This window comes from Cydia splendana, chromosome 25, assembly GCF_910591565.1.
Source record: "Cydia splendana chromosome 25, ilCydSple1.2, whole genome shotgun sequence".
In the NCBI taxonomy this organism is placed as follows: Eukaryota; Metazoa; Arthropoda; class Insecta; order Lepidoptera; family Tortricidae; genus Cydia; species Cydia splendana.
The window spans coordinates 9245442-9266895 of NC_085984.1; positions in this window are offsets into that span (position 1 = coordinate 9245442).

A 21454-nucleotide genomic window follows, 5' to 3' on the forward strand; every position below is an offset into this window, starting at 1 on the left:
ATAGCGTTACAATTACCAGCGTATGGCTGATTGTGTACTCTTCGTAATACTAACGACAGATTATATATAGTATAATATATAAAAAATTAAATATATTTAATCATTGAACCTGCCTACAATATTTTACAAGAACATACATACCGTTAAGCATTTTTGCCCAACTAAACCGGAGACCTCGCTGACGCTCGATCAATAATATTAATATTTGAAGTACCTAATATACTTACTTTACTCTTTGATTTGGATTATCATAGTCGTTGTTAACTTAGCTGGCACTGGAACTTAAGAAAGGTCTCGGTACTGACATTAACTAAACTAGCATGACAAATACAAACTTTGCCGATAAGTATCTACCACAATATAAAAAAACCGGGCAAGTGCGAGTCGGACTCGCGCACGAAGGGCTCCGTACCATAATGCATAAAAAAAAACGAAAAAAAAGCAAAAAAAACGGTCACCCATCCAAATACTGACCACTCCCGACGTTGCTTAACTTTGGTCAAAAATCACGTTTGTTGTATGGGAGCCCCATTTAAATCTTTATTTTATTCTGTTTTTAGTATTTGTTGTTATAGCGGCAACAGAAATACATCATCTGTGAAAATTTGTGTGTAATAGGGTCCCGTTTTACCCTTTGGGTACGGAACCCTAAAAATAGAGTCGGACCAAGAAAAGTCTCCAGTGGATTTGGTAGCCCACGCAGTGTAAGTGTTATTTATACGTCATAATTTCATAAAAGTTTGACGTTTAAAATAACACGTGCACTGCGTGGGCTATCAAATCCGCTGCAGACTTTTCTTGGTCTGACTCTAGTTAATAAAATAACGGCAAAACTGATTTTCAGCCATCAGTAATTCCTATTAAAAATATCACAAACCAATAAATAAATAAATAAATAGGCGCTTTAGTTGATATACATAAACAATATCCCATAATATGATATTATGATATGATATGACAATGAGAAATTCGACAAACTCATCACGTTCGCATCTTACCACGACGCGTCGGAACAATATACAGGGTGTGCGCATCAGAACAATATACAGGGTGAATACATATTTACGGCGACAATACATAACGGTAGGTAAGTAGGCGCGATTAAAACAATTAGTGCGGGCGGGTGCGGTAGCGGCGCGGTGACGAGCGGAGCGGGGGCGGAAGCGGGAGCGGGCTACTTTTACATATGTGACGTTCCACGGCAAAATGTACCTTATGGCGGTTGGCGCTTACGCTATTATTAACGCCGCTCCAATATTATTGCGGCGCTATGCGACATAAGCGCCAGCCGCCATAAGGTAGGTACCTTTTGCCGTGGAACGTCACATACATCGTTATATAAGACCACCCAATAATTGTCCACTACAAATATGGTCCACAAGTCCAAAAAGTAATTGTGACTTTCCTTTTCTGATAGAAAAGTCCATATAAATACACTGACATATCTTCAACGACTTCAACCCTCCGCGCCCGCTACCACGCCCGCTACCTCCCCCGCTCCCGCTCGCACTGTGAGCGAGGAGCGTCAAGCGGGTAATTTCACGGTTAAGGCTTGCCCCGACGTATCTTCAATGACTTCAACCCTCCGCGCCCGCTACCTCCCCCGCTTCCGCTCGCACTGTGAACGAGGAGCGTCAAGCGGGTAATTTCACGGTTAAGGCTTGCCCCGACGTATCTTCAACTACTTCAACCCTCCGCGCCCGCTACCTCCCCCGCTTCCGCTCGCACTGTGAGCGAGGAACGTCAAGCGGGTAATTTCACGGTTAAGGCTTGCCCCGACGTATCTTCAATGACTTCAACCCTCCGCGCCCGCTACCTCCCCCGCTTCCGCTCGCACTGTGAACGAGGAGCATCAAGCGGGTAATTTCACGGTTAAGGCTTGCCCCGACGTATCTTCAACTACTTCAACCCTCCGCGCCCGCTACCTCCCCCGCTTCCGCTTGCACTGTGAACGAGGAGCGTCAAGCGGGTAATTTCACGGTTAAGGCTTGCCCCGACGTATCTTCAACTACTTCAACCCTCCGCGCCCGCTACCTCCCCCGCTTCCGCTCGCACTGTGAGCGAGGAGCGTCAAGCGGGTAATTTCACGGTTAAGGCTTGCCCCGACGTATCTTCAATGACTTCAACCCTCCGCGCCCGCTACCTCCCCCGCTTCCGCTCGCACTGTGAACGAGGAGCGTCAAGTGGGTAATTTCACGGTTAAGGCTTGCCCCGACGTATCTTCAATGACTTCAACCCTCCGCGCCCGCTACCTCCCCCGCTTCCGCTCGCACTGTGAACGAGGAGCGTCAAGTGGGTAATTTCACGGTTAAGGCTTGCCCCGACGTATCTTCAACTACTTCAACCCTCCGCGCCCGCTACCTCCCACGCTTCCGCTCGCACTGTGAGCGAGGAGCGTCAAGCGGGTAATTTCACGGTTAAGGCTTGCCCCGACGTATCTTCAATGACTTCAACCCTCCGCGCCCGCTACCTCCCCCGCTTCCGCTCGCACTGTGAACGAGGAGCGTCAAGTGGGTAATTTCACGGTTAAGGCTTGCCCCGACGTATCTTCAATGACTTCAACACTCCGCGCCCGCTACCTCCCCCGCTTCCGCTCGCACTGTGAACGAGGAGCGTCAAGTGGGTAATTTCACGGTTAAGGCTTGCCCCGACGTATCTTCAATGACTTCAACCCTCCGCGCCCGCTACCTCCCCCGCTTCCGCTCGCACTGTGAACGAGGAGCGTCAAGTGGGTAATTTCACGGTTAAGGCTTGCCCCGACGTATCTTCAACGACTTCAACCCTCCGCGCCTGCTACCTCCCCCGCTTCCGCTCGCACTGTGAGCGAGGAGCGTCAAGCGGGTAATTTCACGGTTAAGGCTTGCCCCGACATATCTTCAACGACTTCAATCCTCCGCACCCGCTACCACGCCCGCTTCCTCCCCCGCTTCCGCTCGCACTGTGAGCGAGGAGCGTCAAGCGGGTAATTTCGCGGGTAATGGCTCCCCCGGCATATCTTTAATCTGATCGCTAATTGGATGGGGCGCAGGGACGGACTGGGGGTTGCTTTTTATCAGACCGTGCAAAAAGATGACTTTTTGAGGTTGTTGTAAATGAATTCGAACCGACTACCGTTTTCGCAATTATCGGCTTGGAGATAGCATAAAACTAGAAAATGTTTGCTGTTTTCTTAATAATTTCTTATTTTCTTATAAATGAAACAGCAAATATCATATTATTTTCATGGGTATTTATTTATTTTTGTTACGCAGCCGGCTCCCTGACATTTCGGGGTTGCATAACAGAATTTTAAGGAAGGTATGATGTAAGTACCTAATTATTTAGGATGGGCGCCACTATACTGCCCTGCTAAGCCAAAGAGCGCTATCTCAAAAGAAAATTCATTGCTAACTTATACTTTAGTTTCTATTACTGAGAATTCCATTTTCAAAATCATTTGTTTTTGAGATAGCGCTATTCGGCTTAGGAGGGCAGTATAGGTGCCTGAAAAAAAAAGTTTTTGTCATTCATTTGGATCTTCATGAGTTAATTAATTACGAAAAAAATTAAAATGTTTTTCATTTGGCGTTAATTGTGAAACTCGACTGCGAGACCAAAAAAGTATTTTGTTTCACAAATTGACAACAACGATATTTTTTTATACTTACGTACTAGTAAACATCAGACAAAGAAAAAAGAGAGGTTTTGTTTAGTCACCAAAAATATGTGTCAAAATGCCATAGAACTAAACCACTCTGTTCAAAAGTTATATATTAAGTCAATTGTGGAATCTTAAAAATTACGAAATGGACTAGAGATAATTCGATGGCTTGTGTAGGTAATTATTTATATTAATACCAAATAAATACACTCCGTCCGTCCGCGACTTCCTACCCATTTTCACTCGGGGTAGTTACTACATTACGATACAAGTGCGAAAACTAGGAATTTCGTTTTACAGTACATATGTCCCTTTAAATTTTCGACATACGCACATATAATGCTAGTTACTGCACTAGGGCGGTAAAGTCGCACCATATGTACCCACTGTAAATACATAAGCGGACTTGTATGTCACAAAAATCGTCAAATTATCAAAAATAATTCCTTATTAAACTGTCCTGTACAAGGCCTCAATACCCTTGCAGTTAAAAATCAAGAGTGGATTACGTTCAAGATGGCGGGCGGTCCCGGGGGGCAAGGCTAGCGAGCGGCCATTTGCGATAATCATGGCAATTAGGAAGAGCGGTGCCTCCCGGCTACACCGGGAGCTGGGACTGATATATTATGATAGCTAGTCATTGACTCGGTCAAATTGTGTTTTTTGAAAAACATACCATAGCCAGCATTCAATGAATGTCTATACTGCAAAACGTAATTCAAGACCAAAAAAAGTAAGACAATGTTGCCACTTTTTACTAGCGCGCCTTGTATTTACGTAAAAATAAATAAATAAAAGTACTTTTTTTAAATCGTAGACGTAAAATTACTAATAAATAAATTATCTTAGCGTGATTATTTATCAAAAGGAATTTACTATTTTACCAACAAATTATTGCAGTGGCAACATTGTCTTACTTTTTTTGGTCTTGAATTACGTTTTGCAGTATAGTATGATACCTTTGGGTATGGTGCTTTACGCACACTAGTGTCCCATTCCCATCCCCTCCCCCTGACGCAACCCCCCCTTTTAGCATGAAATATGTCCCGATTGACGGTTTTTTTTTTAATTTTTGGGTATTTGTATAATCACACTACATTCATTGAATGCTGGCTATAATTTGTTTGTCTTCCCCGTACATTAGAACACAACTTGACCGAATCACATGGTCAACTTCATTTTACAAGCATTTACATCTGGTTCTACATTACGACATCTGTGCTATAATAAGTATATTACGTAACTGCGTCGAAGGCATAGATAGCAGTTATTTTTAAACACAATTACTATTTAATAAAAATAGTAAATGTGTTGAAAAATAAATGTTTTTCTTATAATTATCTGGTGCTTTATTTCGTGTACGGTGTGATATTTATTTTAGGTAGAGAAAACTTCCCTATTGTCGGAATAGCCCTTCCCTATAGCGGACATGGAAGAGAACAATCTCACACCTGAGGAATTGAGGATGCCGAAGACCGGGCAAAGTGGAGAAGACAGGAAAGCGGACCCTGGCGCTAGGCCGGGAAAACGCTAGGTTGAAGAAGAGACGAAACTTCCCTATTATATAGGGTATTTGACTGTATCTAAAATCTATTTTTCACCAGACCAGCTCGGAAAGGATTACTTTGCACTTCAAAAACGGATAGCAAAGTTGCACTTTGCTATCAGTAATTCACATGTGAGGCAAAGTAATCAAATGCAAATTTTGAGTTGTTTTCTTATGTTTGCTGGTAGAATTGACTTTTAAATGATGATTTTGGATGATAAATATTTAATAACATTCATTTGAATTTGATTTGGTTGATATTTTACATATAATATTTGCGGTGTGGTGAAAAAATTTGTGTTTCACTCGGGGGCAAAGTTGTTGTTTAACCCTCGTGCTTTGACCCTCACAACGCTCAAGATTCCATTTTTCGAACCACTCGCTACGCTCGTGGTTCAATTTTGGAATCTTTCGCTTGCTCGGGTATTAATATTAGCACGAGCGGTTAAACAACAACTTTGCCCCCTTGTAAAACAAATAAATATTACACCATGCATGAAATAAAGCACCAGAATATTAATAGAAAAACGTGATTTTTATTTTTAAACCCGTATATAAAACTATAAAGAGTACGACATTTGATTGTGACGTCACATGCTAGTATTTCATATAAATTCCATAGTAGCAAAATCGTTTTGACAGTTCGAAAAAAGAAACTGATTTGACTAGTAGCAGGGGTGCGAAACTCCTGACTTCGGTCAAACTCGGCTCCGCTCGGCTCAGCATTGCTCCGAGCAATTATTAGGGTTGGCACCACTTGACTTCCTTTTGCGTGCACGACCACAGATAAGATAATCACTTGATTTTTGACAACCCTAAATAGCCGAAAGGGATAGTGCCATATATTAGAAAGGGACAGCATGATTCGACCCTGAACCGCTGTCAAACTTCGTTTTTGTAGGAAGTTTCCTTTCTGTACGGTAGTACTATTAATTATTCTGTGCTAGTAGCTAGTAGTCAAATACCCATGGTATAATAATATACTCCGCCTGGTACTCCATTCCCGTCTTTTCTAGGTCACCTAACTGACACGGGCCTACGTCATCATGCGACAGCGCTATATGATAATATGCGATAGCGCTATATATAGCGGCCATGTTGTTGTGACGTAGGCCCGTGTCACTCTGGGAATGGAAGACCATGTTTTATTAGACTATGTCAAATACCCAATTGAACGGCAAGTCGGTGGCGCCGGCTCCCGGGCCAGCGGCGCCGTCAGCGATCTACGGACAAATTAAAGACAAGAACACCACTTTTATACCTAAACGGCTCCCCTCGGCTCGGTGGAGGGAGTACGGTGCGGGTTCGATTCCGGTATATGCTATTTCAAATTATAGTTACACTACATATATAAATTATAAATACGATTAATAGGTAAAGTCCGTTTTATCTAATCTATCGTTTAACCGACTTTATTTATTTATTTAATCTTTATTGCACAAAGAAAATACAAACGTACAAAAGGCGGACTTAATGCTACTAGGCATTCTCTACCAGTCAACCTTCGGGCAAAGCAGATAACTTACAGTACAATCGGGGTGAACCACCTTAAGGGCAAAAATCGTTTAAATGTTTTGCAGACGGTCAGACGATATCATGAAAGTGATGACCAATAGCATGTGGCGCTTAAAAATGTGGGTCTTGGAAAAAAAAGGTTAGCTTAGGTAAGGTAAACGTAGGTACTCAACTGGTGCTCGACGCGTTCCCAGTACATGTCATCTTGAAACTTAAGTCATTGTCAATAGAGGTGACAGCAAGATGTCATCTTTTGGGCATTAGCATGTCGAGCACTAGTACGTTTACCTTAATTAAAGTTTGTTGCCGCCACAATGCATCCGCACTATAAACGCCATATTTTCCTAAGTGTCAAACCAATGCAAAGTTAGCATGGACTGACTGACTGTATTCATTAAATTGGATACAAAGCAGAGTGAAGCTACTTGTGGGAGAGAGACCAACGTACGAGCGGGACGGATGCGGTGGCGTTAATCAAGTGCTGTTGTTCGCGCGGGCCCGGACTTGGGGCTGCAAAAATATATTTTTGTACAATCATCATTTTCATCATCATTTCAGCCTATATACGTCCCACTGCTGGGCACAGGCCTCCTCGCATGCGCGAGAGGGCTTGGGCTATAGTCCCCACGCTAGCCCAATGCGGATTGGGGACTTCACATACACCTTTGAATTTCTTCCCAGATGTATGCAGGTTTCCTCACGATGTTTTCGTTCACCGAAAAGCTAGTGGTAAATATCAAATGATATTTCGTACATAAGTTTCGAAAAACTCATTGGTACGAGCCAGGATTCGAACCCGCGACCTCCGGATTGAAAGTCAGACGTCATATCCACTCGGCCACCACTGCTGCTTTTGTACAATACCTATTTAAAATATTCTAACAAAGCACTTTACGTCAAAAAAGTGACAGTTACGTAGCAAGTGGCGCCCTCAATAATTTTCTACAATTTCATGTCGGACTATAACACGGGTATCATAATATTTATAATACCTACATTACTGTCATGGCTTTAAATTCATAGATATAAAGATAAGAAAAAAAATAGTTTATTCAAGTACCTAGGCATATTACAATGCGCTTATGAACGTCAAATAAAGCTTATACCTCTGCCTCGAGAAGATTTAATTCCCCCCTCAATTGGAGGAGGGTATCCCAATATGGGACCGGCAACAAACTCATCGGGACACGTCTTTTCAAAACATTATTACATCTTATAATTAACATGCATTACGAGTAAATAAGAAAAATCCAATTTAAATTACTTTAGAAAGGGTTAAGAACCATCGCTAGTCTACACTAGCAAAACACATATATATCTTTTTCATTACATAATTGTGATAGACACATATCTAAAACTCTCGTGTGATCTTATTATGAAACTCACTTCGTTCGTGTCATAAAGCCACACTCGTATTTAAATGCCTTTCTTTATACAGCAATCACATAATAGTATATTACGATACAAGTGTGAAAAATAGAAACTCGCAACGTGGCGATAAATTAAAACACGACCGAAGGGAGTGTTTTAAACCGACACGAATTGCAATTTCGACATAGTTGCACTATGTGCTAATTATCGCACTAGTGCGGTAAAGCAGCTTCATATGTACTGTAAAGTACTATAAATGAACCTACCAGTCCTAGCACGCGTACCCACCTGTATGTTTGCTGTTCTCATTGGTGTTTGCGTTGGTCGATTAAAAATATAGATTACAGCAGCATCACAATAATGTTGACTCGCGGTATCACACAAACACACATTACGATAATGCGATTGTGGCCATGTGAAAGTTGACGCAAATCTGTGGGAATCGGAGCGTGTGTAGGTATTTATCGGTTTATGTAAGCAAATAGAGTTTGTTCGGAAAGAGAAGAGTCGCGGAATGTATAGGGCCCCATACATTCCACGACTCTTCTCTTTCCGCACAGACTCTAGGACAATTTGAATGTTTGATCTGACTTTCGGTTTTTTAATGCGGTGTTATAAATGAGTAGGTACATATATGTTGTAGCAGCTAACACCCCTAAGGGGCTGTCCATAAATTACGTCATGCTACCATCATCCGATGTCCAGACCCCCCCCCCACTAATTTGAAATGACGTAATTTATGAATAGCCCCTAGTGTAAATTTCGTTCGATTGCGTATCGTGACGTACCGTAAAATGGGGTGAGTAGGGAGAAAACTGACATTCAAACCTCGATAACATTTTATTTTTACATAATTATGTAAACTAAATGGTATATATAATAAATGTTCCGGACGTTTGAATTTTAGTTTTTTTATGATTTTGGGTAGTTCTATTTCATAACTTTAAAAATTGCAGTAGCCTTTAAAAACCATCTCACCCGCCTGGCATCCCTTCTTTCCCCATTCATAACCCAACTCTCCACGCAATCCCTACTCACCCCATTTTACGGTACGCGTTTGCGTTAAGTGTCATTTTGTATGGGACTTTGAGTCTCCAAAACGACCTGCTTGGCTAACTGTTCAAAATCCCATACAAAAATAGACATATCGGAAACGCGAACGTTCATCACGTTATCGAATAAAATGTACACTAGTACGCGTCATGGTCGCGTTTGATATCGATAGGGACACTTGGGAGGAGCTCGCGTCAGATCGCGATGGATGGACTTACAAAGAGGCACAATCTACCTGATGGTGCCGACATGGCTCCCTGCTTCAGCTGCCGCAAATGCGGTCGCAAATGCCGGTCCCGCATTGGCTTATACAGCCACGAGACGTTGTTCCTCGCTTACAGACGCTGCATAAATCATCTGACAAGATATTAAAGGCATGAGAATAGAAATAGACCAGCGGTTGGGGGGTTATAGGGGTTCTGATCGGACATTAATTATGCCATGAACATTCAAGTAAAGTAACATATACTTCCAAGTATCTACGTAGAGGTATATATGTTTGGTACTACTGGTACTGGTAGTTTTTGTTGCAAGAAATTGTATTACAAAGAAATAAGAGCGAATAGAAGTTTTACATAGGTACCTACATGAACTACTCGTTATATATTATCTTTGTATGAGATTTGTAGTTAGAGTCAGACCAAGAAAAATCTGCAGCGGATTTGATAGCCCACGCAGTGTGTTATTTTAAATGTCAAATTTCTATGAAATTAATTATGACGTATAAATAACATTTGCACTGCGTGGGCTATCAAATCCGCTGCAGACTTTTCTTGGTCCGACTCTACAAGACATAGGTGTTAAGTAAATGTTCATGTCATACTAAGAGTGTAACTTCCATTGTAAGTATGGAGGCGGCTTTTAAACATACATTCGTAAAACATTATCCTCTCTTTCATCAGTATACCATTACCAATCATGAGATAACTGTGTTTCTAAACGCGAAAAACCCAGAGCCCTTATCTTTACAAATACGAGATAAACAGGTTTTAAAAAGCAAATAATTCATATTTCGCGGCTTATCTGACAGCTGTCATTGTGGCACTCGAAGTGACAGGTGTCATGGGAAATCGGCTGGAAATTGAGAGTAAAACGTAATGGTTATATTCTCTTAGGTAGGTATACATACCTACAGATACGTTGTATGGGTATGAGTATACATGGTGGACAAAAAATAAGTGTATTCCCGTTGCCAGGGAGGTTTTGGGATTATACTGAGCAACTTTTACTACGGGACCAACCCCGAGTCCGCGTAAAAACATTTACCCTCCCATAGAAAATGGACCGGCCAAAATGTATGACACAGCCAAATTTTTTTTTTCGCGGGGTTGGTCCCATAGTAAAATTTGCTCAGTATAATCCCAAAACCTCCCTGGCAACGGGAATGCACTTATTTGTTGGCCGCCCTGTATAGGTAAATAGTATGGGCTCAATTTGTTTTTACTACATATTTTGCGGGCTCAAAAAAAACAAAGCGTGTCTTACCTACGAATGGGCCTTTAGCTAAATAAAATAAATAAATAAAATAAAATCCATTTATTTCGAGCTATTTGGCTCATATCTGTACATTAGGTATTTACATTTAGATTATAACATAGCAAAATTTAATAAATATAAAACATAAACGGCACCATAATGAAAAACTTATCCAATTTCCCGCCAACGAGGTCCCCTCAATTTGGGAGCCATTACACAAAACTTTTGACGTTTGCGAGCGGCCATCTTGTGCGTAAGAAAACAGGTAAGTGAGGATTTTGAAAAAAATGGGGACGTTGAGTGTCTTTAGTGAAAAGTTTTAATAACATTTTTTAGGGTTCCGTACCCAAAGGGTAAAAATGGGACCCTATTACTAAGACTCCGCTGTCCTTCTGTCCGTCTGTCTATCACCAGGCTGTAACTCGAGAAACGTGATAGCTAGACAGTTGAAATTTTCACAGATGATGTATTTCTGTTGCCACTATAATAACAAATACATACTAAAAACAAAATAAAATACATATTTATTTGGGGCTCCCATACAACAAACGTGATTTTGTTGTCGTTTTTTGCGTAATGGTACGAAACCCTTCGTGCGCGAGCCCGACTCACTTGGCCGGTTTGTAATACAGTTAGTGACATAGGTAAATACGTAATTACTGTACAAACAAAGAAAAGAAGATTTGTTCAATTTCAATAAAAACCCCAAAAAACTAAAACTAACGAATCATTATCAAAATCCACCAATTCTGTCTTGAACGATCGCCTGATATTAATTTAGACGCCCAAAATTAATTTTCTATCCATTTCGCCGAATAAAAATCCCAATTTGTAACCAAAGCGGGCTGGGAGCATCAATTACAGAGGAAAACCACTCACTCGCAACTTCTGACATAAATAACCCAACTTATCACCCGTCTCTGTCTCTCGTGTAGTCCAAGTTCTGCGCTGTCCCGCTCTGGCGAGCGCTGATTGGTGGAAAACTTAGCGCCCGCCCCTAATTTGGTGAAACAATGGACGGAAAAAGTGTATTGTCTCTATCGTATGGAAGCCATTTTTGGAGGATCGCTAGGATATTACGAACAAGTTTAATGTTTTGAGTATTTTCCAGTTTCATGGTTATTCACTCATATGTAGGTGGGAAAAGTTGCAAGACAGATAGTTAAGGGTCTGATTTGTTCTGTTTTTTTTTCGTTGACATTACTGATTCAAACATGCTTATATTTTAAGATTTTAACCTCCTTAGTCCCGGGTTCGAATCCTGGTAAGGGCATTTATTTGTATGTTTTTAAGTACAAATTTAGCCGTCAGGTTTAGAGGGGCTACCTTCACAGAATAACTAATAGTACTTACCGTGAAAACAGAAATTCGCAAATTGCGGGGATCTTTCTCTTTTACTCCAATGAAGGCGTAATTAGAGTGACAGAGAAAGATGCCCGCAATTTGCGAACTTCGATTTTCGCGGTTATAGCCTAGGTGTCAGGGACCTTACCTAGTGTTGGCCGAAACGTTAATGCAATTGAAAATTCTTGACCATTATATAACCAGTATAAGTTGAACCGTCCACAGTAACCGTCCGTTACCGTTTACGGTTCAATTTGTAATGGATAATGGTCAATTGCAATTAACGTTCGGCCAACACTCTACATGGATTTGTGTTAGATTTCTATAAGAACATTAAGGTATGTTTTTCATTATCATATTGGTAAGTACAGCCGTCTCTGTCTTCCTTACACCGTTTATTTCCGAGCCCCCAGTGGTCCAGTCGCGCCCTCCGTCGCGAGGCAAAGGCGGGCAAACGCAGTTTTAAGTACAAATCAGCCGTTAGATCTAATTATCTGATTTTGAGCAGACGGCGAGGGTTTTTAATGTTTTGACGGTGGGAGCAATTCGTGTTTATTTAGAAAGAAGTCATGTGAGTTCCTAAATTTGGCTTCCTGTATCTACTATAATATTTATATATGTGATAAAGAAACATTAATGAAACGCAAGACACATTTTCGTAATTAGGTTGGGCCAAGGGGGGAACAGTGGTTCGGTAGAAAAAGACCGGGTACAGTGGCTCATTCAACCTAATTCAACACGAAAGAGGCGATATTTGGGCGACTGAGCCACAGTTCGAGCCTCGAGCTGAGCCACTGTATCCACCTTGACCCTACAGCATGATCGCCTGTCGTAGGTACTGACCTACAACTACCACCAGTTTGACACTGACATATTCGCTAGCTTACCTAAGGGTAACTTACTTTCTATGCATCCTACCCGTACTGGCATAGGTACCTATTAGTGCGAACGAGATGTGTAGAAAGTAAGTTACGCAGACGTTAGCGAATATGTCAGTTTGACACTGCTAATGCAGTCATGGTAAGGCTAAATTAATATATTGACCAGTAGGTAATTTGCCCTAATCTCATAATAGGGCCAAAGTTTGAATTGAACTAATGATATAGGGAACTTAGTATGTAACTTGTTTATTCAATTCAATTCAAGTTTAGTATAAAATTATGATCTACCCTTGCCTCGAGTTATGTAAATTCGCTTGCTTAAACATATCTTTAGGTATACATGTCTTAAAATGCAGACGATGAGAGCAATTTTATTATTATTGCAGTTTTACGTTCGATCCGAGGAAATGATTAAATCTCTTGGGCTTAATTTGACCAGTTGATCTATACATACATGAAAGGTTAAGCGTTGTGATGAAAAGAAAAAATATATACCTACCTAAATAATAAGAAAATTACAAATAAACCTTCATAAAACTCAACTCAACAATGAGTTAGTAAATGTGTGTTAGTCTCTTATTTTTGAATTACGTATTCTAAAGAGGTTCAGCACAAATAAGACAAATCCTATGCAAATAACTAGAGTAAAAAGCCATCGCACTAAGCATAAAGATAAAACCCAACAATCTGCGACCACGAAATTACCATTCTGAAGCTGAAGAAAATTAAAGCTAAACGGTTAGGTTGGCAACGCTGCGGAAGCGAGACGCACGCAGCAAAACAACAAAGAAAGAGCGAGATGCAAGCTGGGCGGAGTTAAGTTGTAACCAGTGTATCCAGATCTTCCATTGTCCGTTACGCTAAAGTAATTCAAGTGAGAAAGGGGATTTTGTATTGAATGTGGTAGCGCCATCTATACTGGGCGCTTAGAACCGCCTCCGTACAAGCAATATGAGTAGATAATAGGCATTCGGGATATTTTTAATTCAGTAGTTACGTACTTTCGCGCGCGGGTGACGGTTCCAATTTTGAATATCGAACGCGATTTGTTGTGTTTTGTGAAGTGTGTCTGTGGTGAAGTTTTTTTTTGTTGGTTGTGAAGTAAGTTCTTGGAATTATATACACCTATTTTTTTACGTTAATTAGTACAATAAATAGGTAAATTATATTTCGATAATATTGTGGTCGGTTAGGTACCGGGATAGTTATTCACTCAGGACATAATAACAATTGTTTTATTTTTTGTGACTACCTATAGGTATTTAATATTAGCGATTAAAAAATACAGAAAAATAAATAAATAGATTAGCAGAAATACAATTAACTTAAATATAATAATTATTTGAAAAATTATTTTACTAATTTTATAAGTAAGTAAGTACTTAAAACTTTTCTACCGAAAAATAATCAATAGGTAATAATAAATAATCAATAGTAATATAACATTGACAAAAAATCAAACAAAAAAACAAGCTGAAACAGCTTATCTCTAGTCAAAACTGTTAATTTCAAATGTACTTAGTTCGAAGTTTCGGAATCCTAGGAATAGGAACAGCTAGGGTAACCTAAACCCACACACAGACACCTACACCACCTACAGGGCCACAGAGTTACTTACATGGTAAACTGAGTCACCAGTAAAGTTACTGAGTTACGGTGTTTCTACTATTTTTTTTATATACCACGTCGCTGGCAATCAACCATACGCATGATGGTAAGCGATCACCGTAGCCTTTGGACACCTCTCCAGGAGTGTCACATGCGCGCTTCGGATCTTTTAAAAACTTATACTTACACTCCTTTATTGAAGAACCCAATTATAGCCTATAATCTGGCCGGGGATTTTCTCGACAGATTAGTAAAGTTTTCATCAAAATCCGTTCAGCCGTTTTCACGTGATGCGCGTTCAAATAAACAGACAAACAGATAAACAGACAAACAGACAAAAATTCTAAAAACTTTTGGAACGTGTTCTGTTATCGATTCTAAGTATCCCCAGCCAACTTTTTTTCAATTATCTTCCATGTACAGACTTTCGACCGTCTTCAGCTTTATTATATGTATAGATTCTGAAATTTCATATAGGTATCGAAAGATAGGATATATTTAAAATAAATTACATTACTAGACAGTGGCGTAGCTAGCATGGGTGGCACCCGGGGCGGAAATTATGGGTGTCACCCCAAAATTCAATCAAAATTGTAAAATATGTTTAATATTTTACAATTATAAAATTACGTTTAATATTCCATAGCTCACAATTTACTCCATCGCTTTCATTTTAGATTCCATGAACTCTCAATAGTCCACACCCTGGCGGGTGTTGCCTCTGCGCGCGTTCTATGACACGGGCAAGGACAGCATCCGCTCGGTGTAACCCACATTTCATAAGTGACATAAGGGTCTACATGTTGGCCTGGGCTCCGCGCACGCCTCCCAAAGGTCCGAGTCATCATTGTCCCGTGAAAGATATACAAATAATTTACGTTAAAAAAAATTTAAAACTTTTTTTGCCAAGTGCGCGATTTCAAAGAGATTCTGTAAAATCCCATTTCACAATGAATTTCAAATAGTCCAGAGTCACCCAATTAGAAATAGTGACATAGCTTCTCAATTACAGAAATAATCACATAATTAAAAAAAACTTTCTGAATAAAAAAACCTACGAGGCACCAACATATTATTGTTACATACCAGGAACCCCGAGAGATTTTAACCATGCATTTCTGAGGCCAAAATAAGGAAAAAATACTAAAAGAGTTTACGTCAATTTCGCCAAAATAAAATTGTTTTTCGATTTTTTGTACATAAAATGTAAATGCTATAATTTGTAAAACTGACACCCAAAAATAATTTTTACTTTTTTTGTCAATTACAGAAATAATCACAATTAAAAAAAAAAAACTTTCCATATTTGCGAGACTTTCCACATGAGAATTTCTCGTTTTTCGATTTTTTGTACATAAAATGTAAATGCTATAATTTGTAAAACTGTCACCCAAAAATAATTTTAACTTTATTTTGTCAATTACAGAAATAATCACATAATTAAAAAAAAACTTTCCAAAGTTGCGAAACTTTCCACATGAGAATTTCTCGGTAACTTCTGAGAATGTTCTCGAGAACGAGAATTTATTTATTTATCGTAGTTTAAACCATGAATATTCACGATGGTTTAGGTGTAGTATCCTTACCCCCAGAAAATTCCGACTTTTGGTCTACCGCTTCCGGTCAGAAAAATGTATGACGGCCCGGCCAAACGGTCAGACCTAGGTGGGGGGTGCTCGGCCAAATGTCATATTGACGCCGCCATGTTTTTTTTCAATATGGCCGACTTTTTTATTTTATTTTTTCAAGTTTGCACTAGCGCGCTGAAATTTTGGCCACGGAATCTCGGGATCCCCTAAATACTTTTCAAAAATTGTTTTTTTGGAAAAATGCTACAATTGCGGGAAAACTGGCCACTTTTATTTTGTATGGCAACTTTTAAACGGTGCGTGATAGGTGGGGGGGGGGGGGGGGGTGCTCGACCAAATGTCATAGAGGGCCCCGAGACAAAACAAACTGCATTAAAAAAAAATGGCCGACTTTTTTTTTAATTTTTTTCAAGTTGGTGCGAGCGCGCTGAGATTTGGCATGGCGGGAGATAGAGGCCTCTAGATTCCTATGTCAAAAAAAAGTTTTTTTGGAAAAAAACCAAGATGGCGGAACAATAATTTCCATGTTCTGAGAACATTCTCGAGAACGTTTCCGCTTTTTGGGAATGTTCTGCAATTTGTACATTGCTATGCTGGTGCTACTGGACTATGAAACTAGGCGAATTCCAAAACAGTTTATAGGATATTTTAGTCTTTAAATATGATCAGGAATATTCTGTCAAAATCTCTCGGGTTCCTCGTGGGCATGTTGTATATTATTTCCTTAATGGCGGTTGTGCAATCTGCCACAGTTTTACGATTTTTTATAGATGGCACTACAGATGTTCACGGTCGGGTGTCACCCCCCAAATGGGTGACACCCGGGGCGGGCCGCCCCCGCCGCCCCCCCCCCCTAGCTACGCCACTGTTACTAGATATTTGTGGCTTTCCATCCTTAATGCTTCATCTGCAATAAGGACGATTTTTATCAGAATTCCTGTTGGAATTTCAATTGGAAACGTCCTTATTTTACTTCAAGCTTAAGAAGGAGGACGCATATTTTTTTCTACTTTCAATTTCTACGTCTTTTTTTATTTTATTTTTTAATATTTATCGTTTTACTCAGAAACGCGTCAAAAAATATATATGTTTAACAAAAAATAGTCTTAACAAAACGTATCCCCACGGAACCCTCTATAATGTAAGGCAGTGAAGGAATTTGATTTGTCGTTTTTCAGCGCCCCCTATAAGGGTTGAAATACGACCCCCGGCGGCCCTGTAAATAATGCTAGGAATTTTACGACAATATTGTAGCAACGGTACCTTAAAGGTTCCGTCACACAGGCGCGTTTTCCGGGCGGGGCGTGAGCGTTTTATATATAAAAGCAACGCGCCCCGCTCACGACTCGCCCGGAAAACGCGCCTGTGGGCCCGATTCGGATTTTGAAATAGACATCTATTAGATATCTTTTAGACATTACCAAGATACGATAACGATATGTTTAAGATCTAACCTGTCAAATTTGACATTTGCGCGATTCTGGAGATACTCTTGAACGATTTCCACAATTCACATCTAATAGATATCTTACTCTATCTAACGTAAAAGTGACATTGGTTGCCTGAATTGCGCTGCAAAAGAGAACTAGTTGATATCTAAATTATAACGTATCTAGAATGGATCTAGTACGTGTCGTCTCTTGTGAATATCTTGAAGTTCGTATACGGCAGTGTGTGACGAAGCCTTAAGTTACTAGAACTGGTTTCTGTCAAAACCACCAATCTGTAGGTACGTATACATTTTTATGTTTAGAAATGACGGAATTCTTGAGGTAACAGACCAAAGAATATAATATGTAACAGACATTTAAAAAAAACGTACAACTAAATTGATTAAGTAAATCTCTCCCTTTTGAAATTTGAAGTAAGTTAAAAATAGGATCGGATATTTTAGTGAAAATATTTATTTTAAGAAAACCGCAATCAGAAAATTAGTTTTTTTTTACGTTTTCATCCGCAATTGATGAGAGAATTAGTTATTTGTATTTATTGTTTCACCGAAACTGGATTTTTTGCCGAAACCAAAACTAAAACCGGATGAAATACCTACAGCTTCAGCGCGGCCGAAAAGTTCGACAGTTTTTAACAAGCTTTTATTAGGTCGACCTGTATGTAACTAACTATGTAATGGAATCTAAGGTAACTAATTTAACCATCTTCCAAGGATCGTAGCGTCAAGAAAATTGGCAGCTGTATGTAGTTCTGATGACAATACAATAATATGGTACTGTCGAACTGATCTGATGATGGAGACAGGAGGTGGCCATAGGAACTCTGTGATGAAACAACGCAACCTAATTGTGTTAGGGGTTTTTAGAATTGTCTCGATGAGTATTAGTTGTCTGTCGTAAGAAAAGTACAGTCAGCCATAAAAGCTTGTACCAAAAATGAAATTTTTATCAAAAACTTATTTGACCGAAACCGAACATTCGGCCGAAACACAATTTTTGTGCTGAACAGGTTTCATATATCCTAAAAACAAAATCATAACTTACTAAAAGCTTCATGCTTATTAATGTTTTTGGTTTCAATTGCAAACAACACACCTACATAGGTAAAATTCTCGAATTGACATAAATATTGAAAATTGAATGCAATTAAATAGGCATGTTGACAATTTTTTAGAATTGTATTCGTTTTATAGATAGACACGTAATTATTACAAAAAAAAAATTTTTTATTCATTAATTTTAAACACTAAATAGAGCTTAATTAGTTTAGTGTTTAAAGTTTGAGCCTAAACGCTCCAAGCTGTCACGTGACGTCACAAACAGATAAATAAACAAACTGCTGCCAAAATGTCAGTCCTAGCGTAGTCAAAAGCTGTAGTATTTATTTAATTTATTTCTAATTTATAAGAACAACAATCAAGACCCTAGAGTATAAAACAAATATTTGTTACATGATACTTACGTTGCAGTTACGAATTTTGACTTGAATGATATTGTTAATTGCGCACTATATGTATACATATTACGTTCTGCGATGATAAAAACATTTCAAAAATGAATCACAATAACTGATTTCACATAAAAACACTTACAGTTACAATTTAAGATGAATTATTATGATACAACTAAAATTTTGAATGTAAATATAGCGGGCGCAGATATAACTTTTTAAATTTTATTTTTTTTGTTTCCGACAGCCAACGTGGCAATGATAGTTCCATTCAGCCAAATATTAAAAAGATTTTGGTGAAATATCGTATTATATAACATTTTATTTATTTAATAACAAATAAATATATACTTTATATCATGTAATAATATTTTTAGTACGTAATGATGATGATGATGATGTCCTCCCAGACGTATCCGTCGACGGCGACACCCGGACAAATCAGTATCAGGTATTCTGTAAATTCTGACGTGCATGGGCTCGAACGTGACTTGCGAAACCGAGTTTTGTTTTAAACTTCCGGCCGCAAGACATGCAGTAAAGCTCGCCATTTGAGTCGTAAGTGTATGTGTAGGAGGGCTTGGGCCGAGCTTTTCGAAGCTGGCGTTTAGCGTCAAGATCTTCGAGGCGTGCACTTTCGAAGTCGTTGAGACCAGTGTTGACCGCAGTTCGCCAGTCCGATCTCCGAGTTGCAAGCTCCTCCCACGATTCACACGATAAGCCGGTGGCCGACAGGTGGCGTTTCAGGACGTCCTTGTACCGCAGATATTGTCCACCGGCCTTGCGTTTACCCGAAGCTAGTTCGGAGTAAAACACAACGTAATAAATGTCTATTGTCGAAATAAAAAATACATACTGTTTTTGAACATCCAAACTCTTTGGTGGTGTCGTATGGGTTACGGTCAGGTTTGACGACTTGTCTGTGGTGTTTCTCATGTCATGACGTCACGCGCTCGGATTGGCGTTTACAGTCACGTGATACTGGGCATTATTTTAAATGCTTTTGATTATTTTTAATTAATTTATTACGCATATTTACACTTGCAAAATATGATTTTCACCATTCTAATATTCCCTGATATGGTAAAAACATAACATGTTATATATTCGCGATTCATGTCAACATGCCTATTAATATACCTCAAAAATAGAAATGATTTTTAAAGTAAGCGTCCACAAATGTTTTTATTTTCAGTGTGACATTTTCTGACAAAATGTACCCTCTAGTGCTAATTATTAATTAAATATCGACTTATAATAACAATAATAATTAAGAGGGTTACTTCCTTTGTTACCTATAATGCAAACTTTGATTTATGATGTATGTATTCTTATTACGTAATTCTGACAATAATTAAAATTACATCGAATAATAATGATCGAATATTTATATTATATATCTACCTATTATTTTATCTTATAATATTTATACTTAGGTACATATAACGGGACTATCTTAAAAAAGGTAGAACATAGGTAATTTTATCGACATCGATTGTTTCAATTCCGCTAACTTTTTATATGGCGTTACTTATTCATAAACGCGTTACATGCCTGAATTAGCTGTCGGTCCGATTCGAACTTTGAGATACGTCAATTAATAGATCTAGAAACTAAAGTTCGAATAGGGCAGTGTGAATCGTTTGTCTTGATCTGTCATTTTGACTTATGTATTTGTAAAAAAGGGATAAAACATCATTTAACTAAATCAGGCCCGTAAAGTTTTATGAATAAGGGGATTAAACATTAAATTTAAACCAAATTACTCCCGTTAAACCGGAGTTCGCATAACTATGATAGTCGTTAAGCATGTATGTATCTGTATTAATTAATTTATTATATCTGTATTATAAAATAATCACATAAGTATGTTTTTAAGTTACGAATCATATGTATTATGGCGCACTCTATAACTTGACAGATTGCCAATAAAAAAAAATATAAAAAAATCTAGATTAAATGGTTCTTTGATGATCCCATTAGATATAACCAACGGTAAATAGTTTATTAATTAAAAGATAGCACCGTTCACACAGTAGCGTGAATTTATAAACTACATACGTTCGTTATTAAACTCCACGGTGATAATGATAAGCTTAAATTAAGTGGCATCAGTCAATTTCATGCCGATAATTATATTTAGACATAAGGGCTGTTACAGAGTTGCGTTTATTTCCTCCCAGTCCCAAGACCCGGAGTCATTGGCATTTTTGCATTTTTGAATTTGAAACCTTACAACGGATATAACTGTAAGCGACGCGCTTAATAAAGTTAATATACTGTACAGATGTAGTGCATGATTATTTTCCATCGTGTTTTCACGGAAACGTACGACGATTTTTTGCTATTTCAGTCAGTCTCGGTACAAAAACTACTGAGGTTGACTGAAGTAGCATGACAATCGCGAACGTTTCCGAGAAAATACGATGGAAAGCAATTATGCACTGCATCTGTACTGTACCTTCATGTTACCTATAAATGTGCAAGTTGTGAAAAGTTTCTTAATAAAAATAGGAAAAGTTCGTGAAAT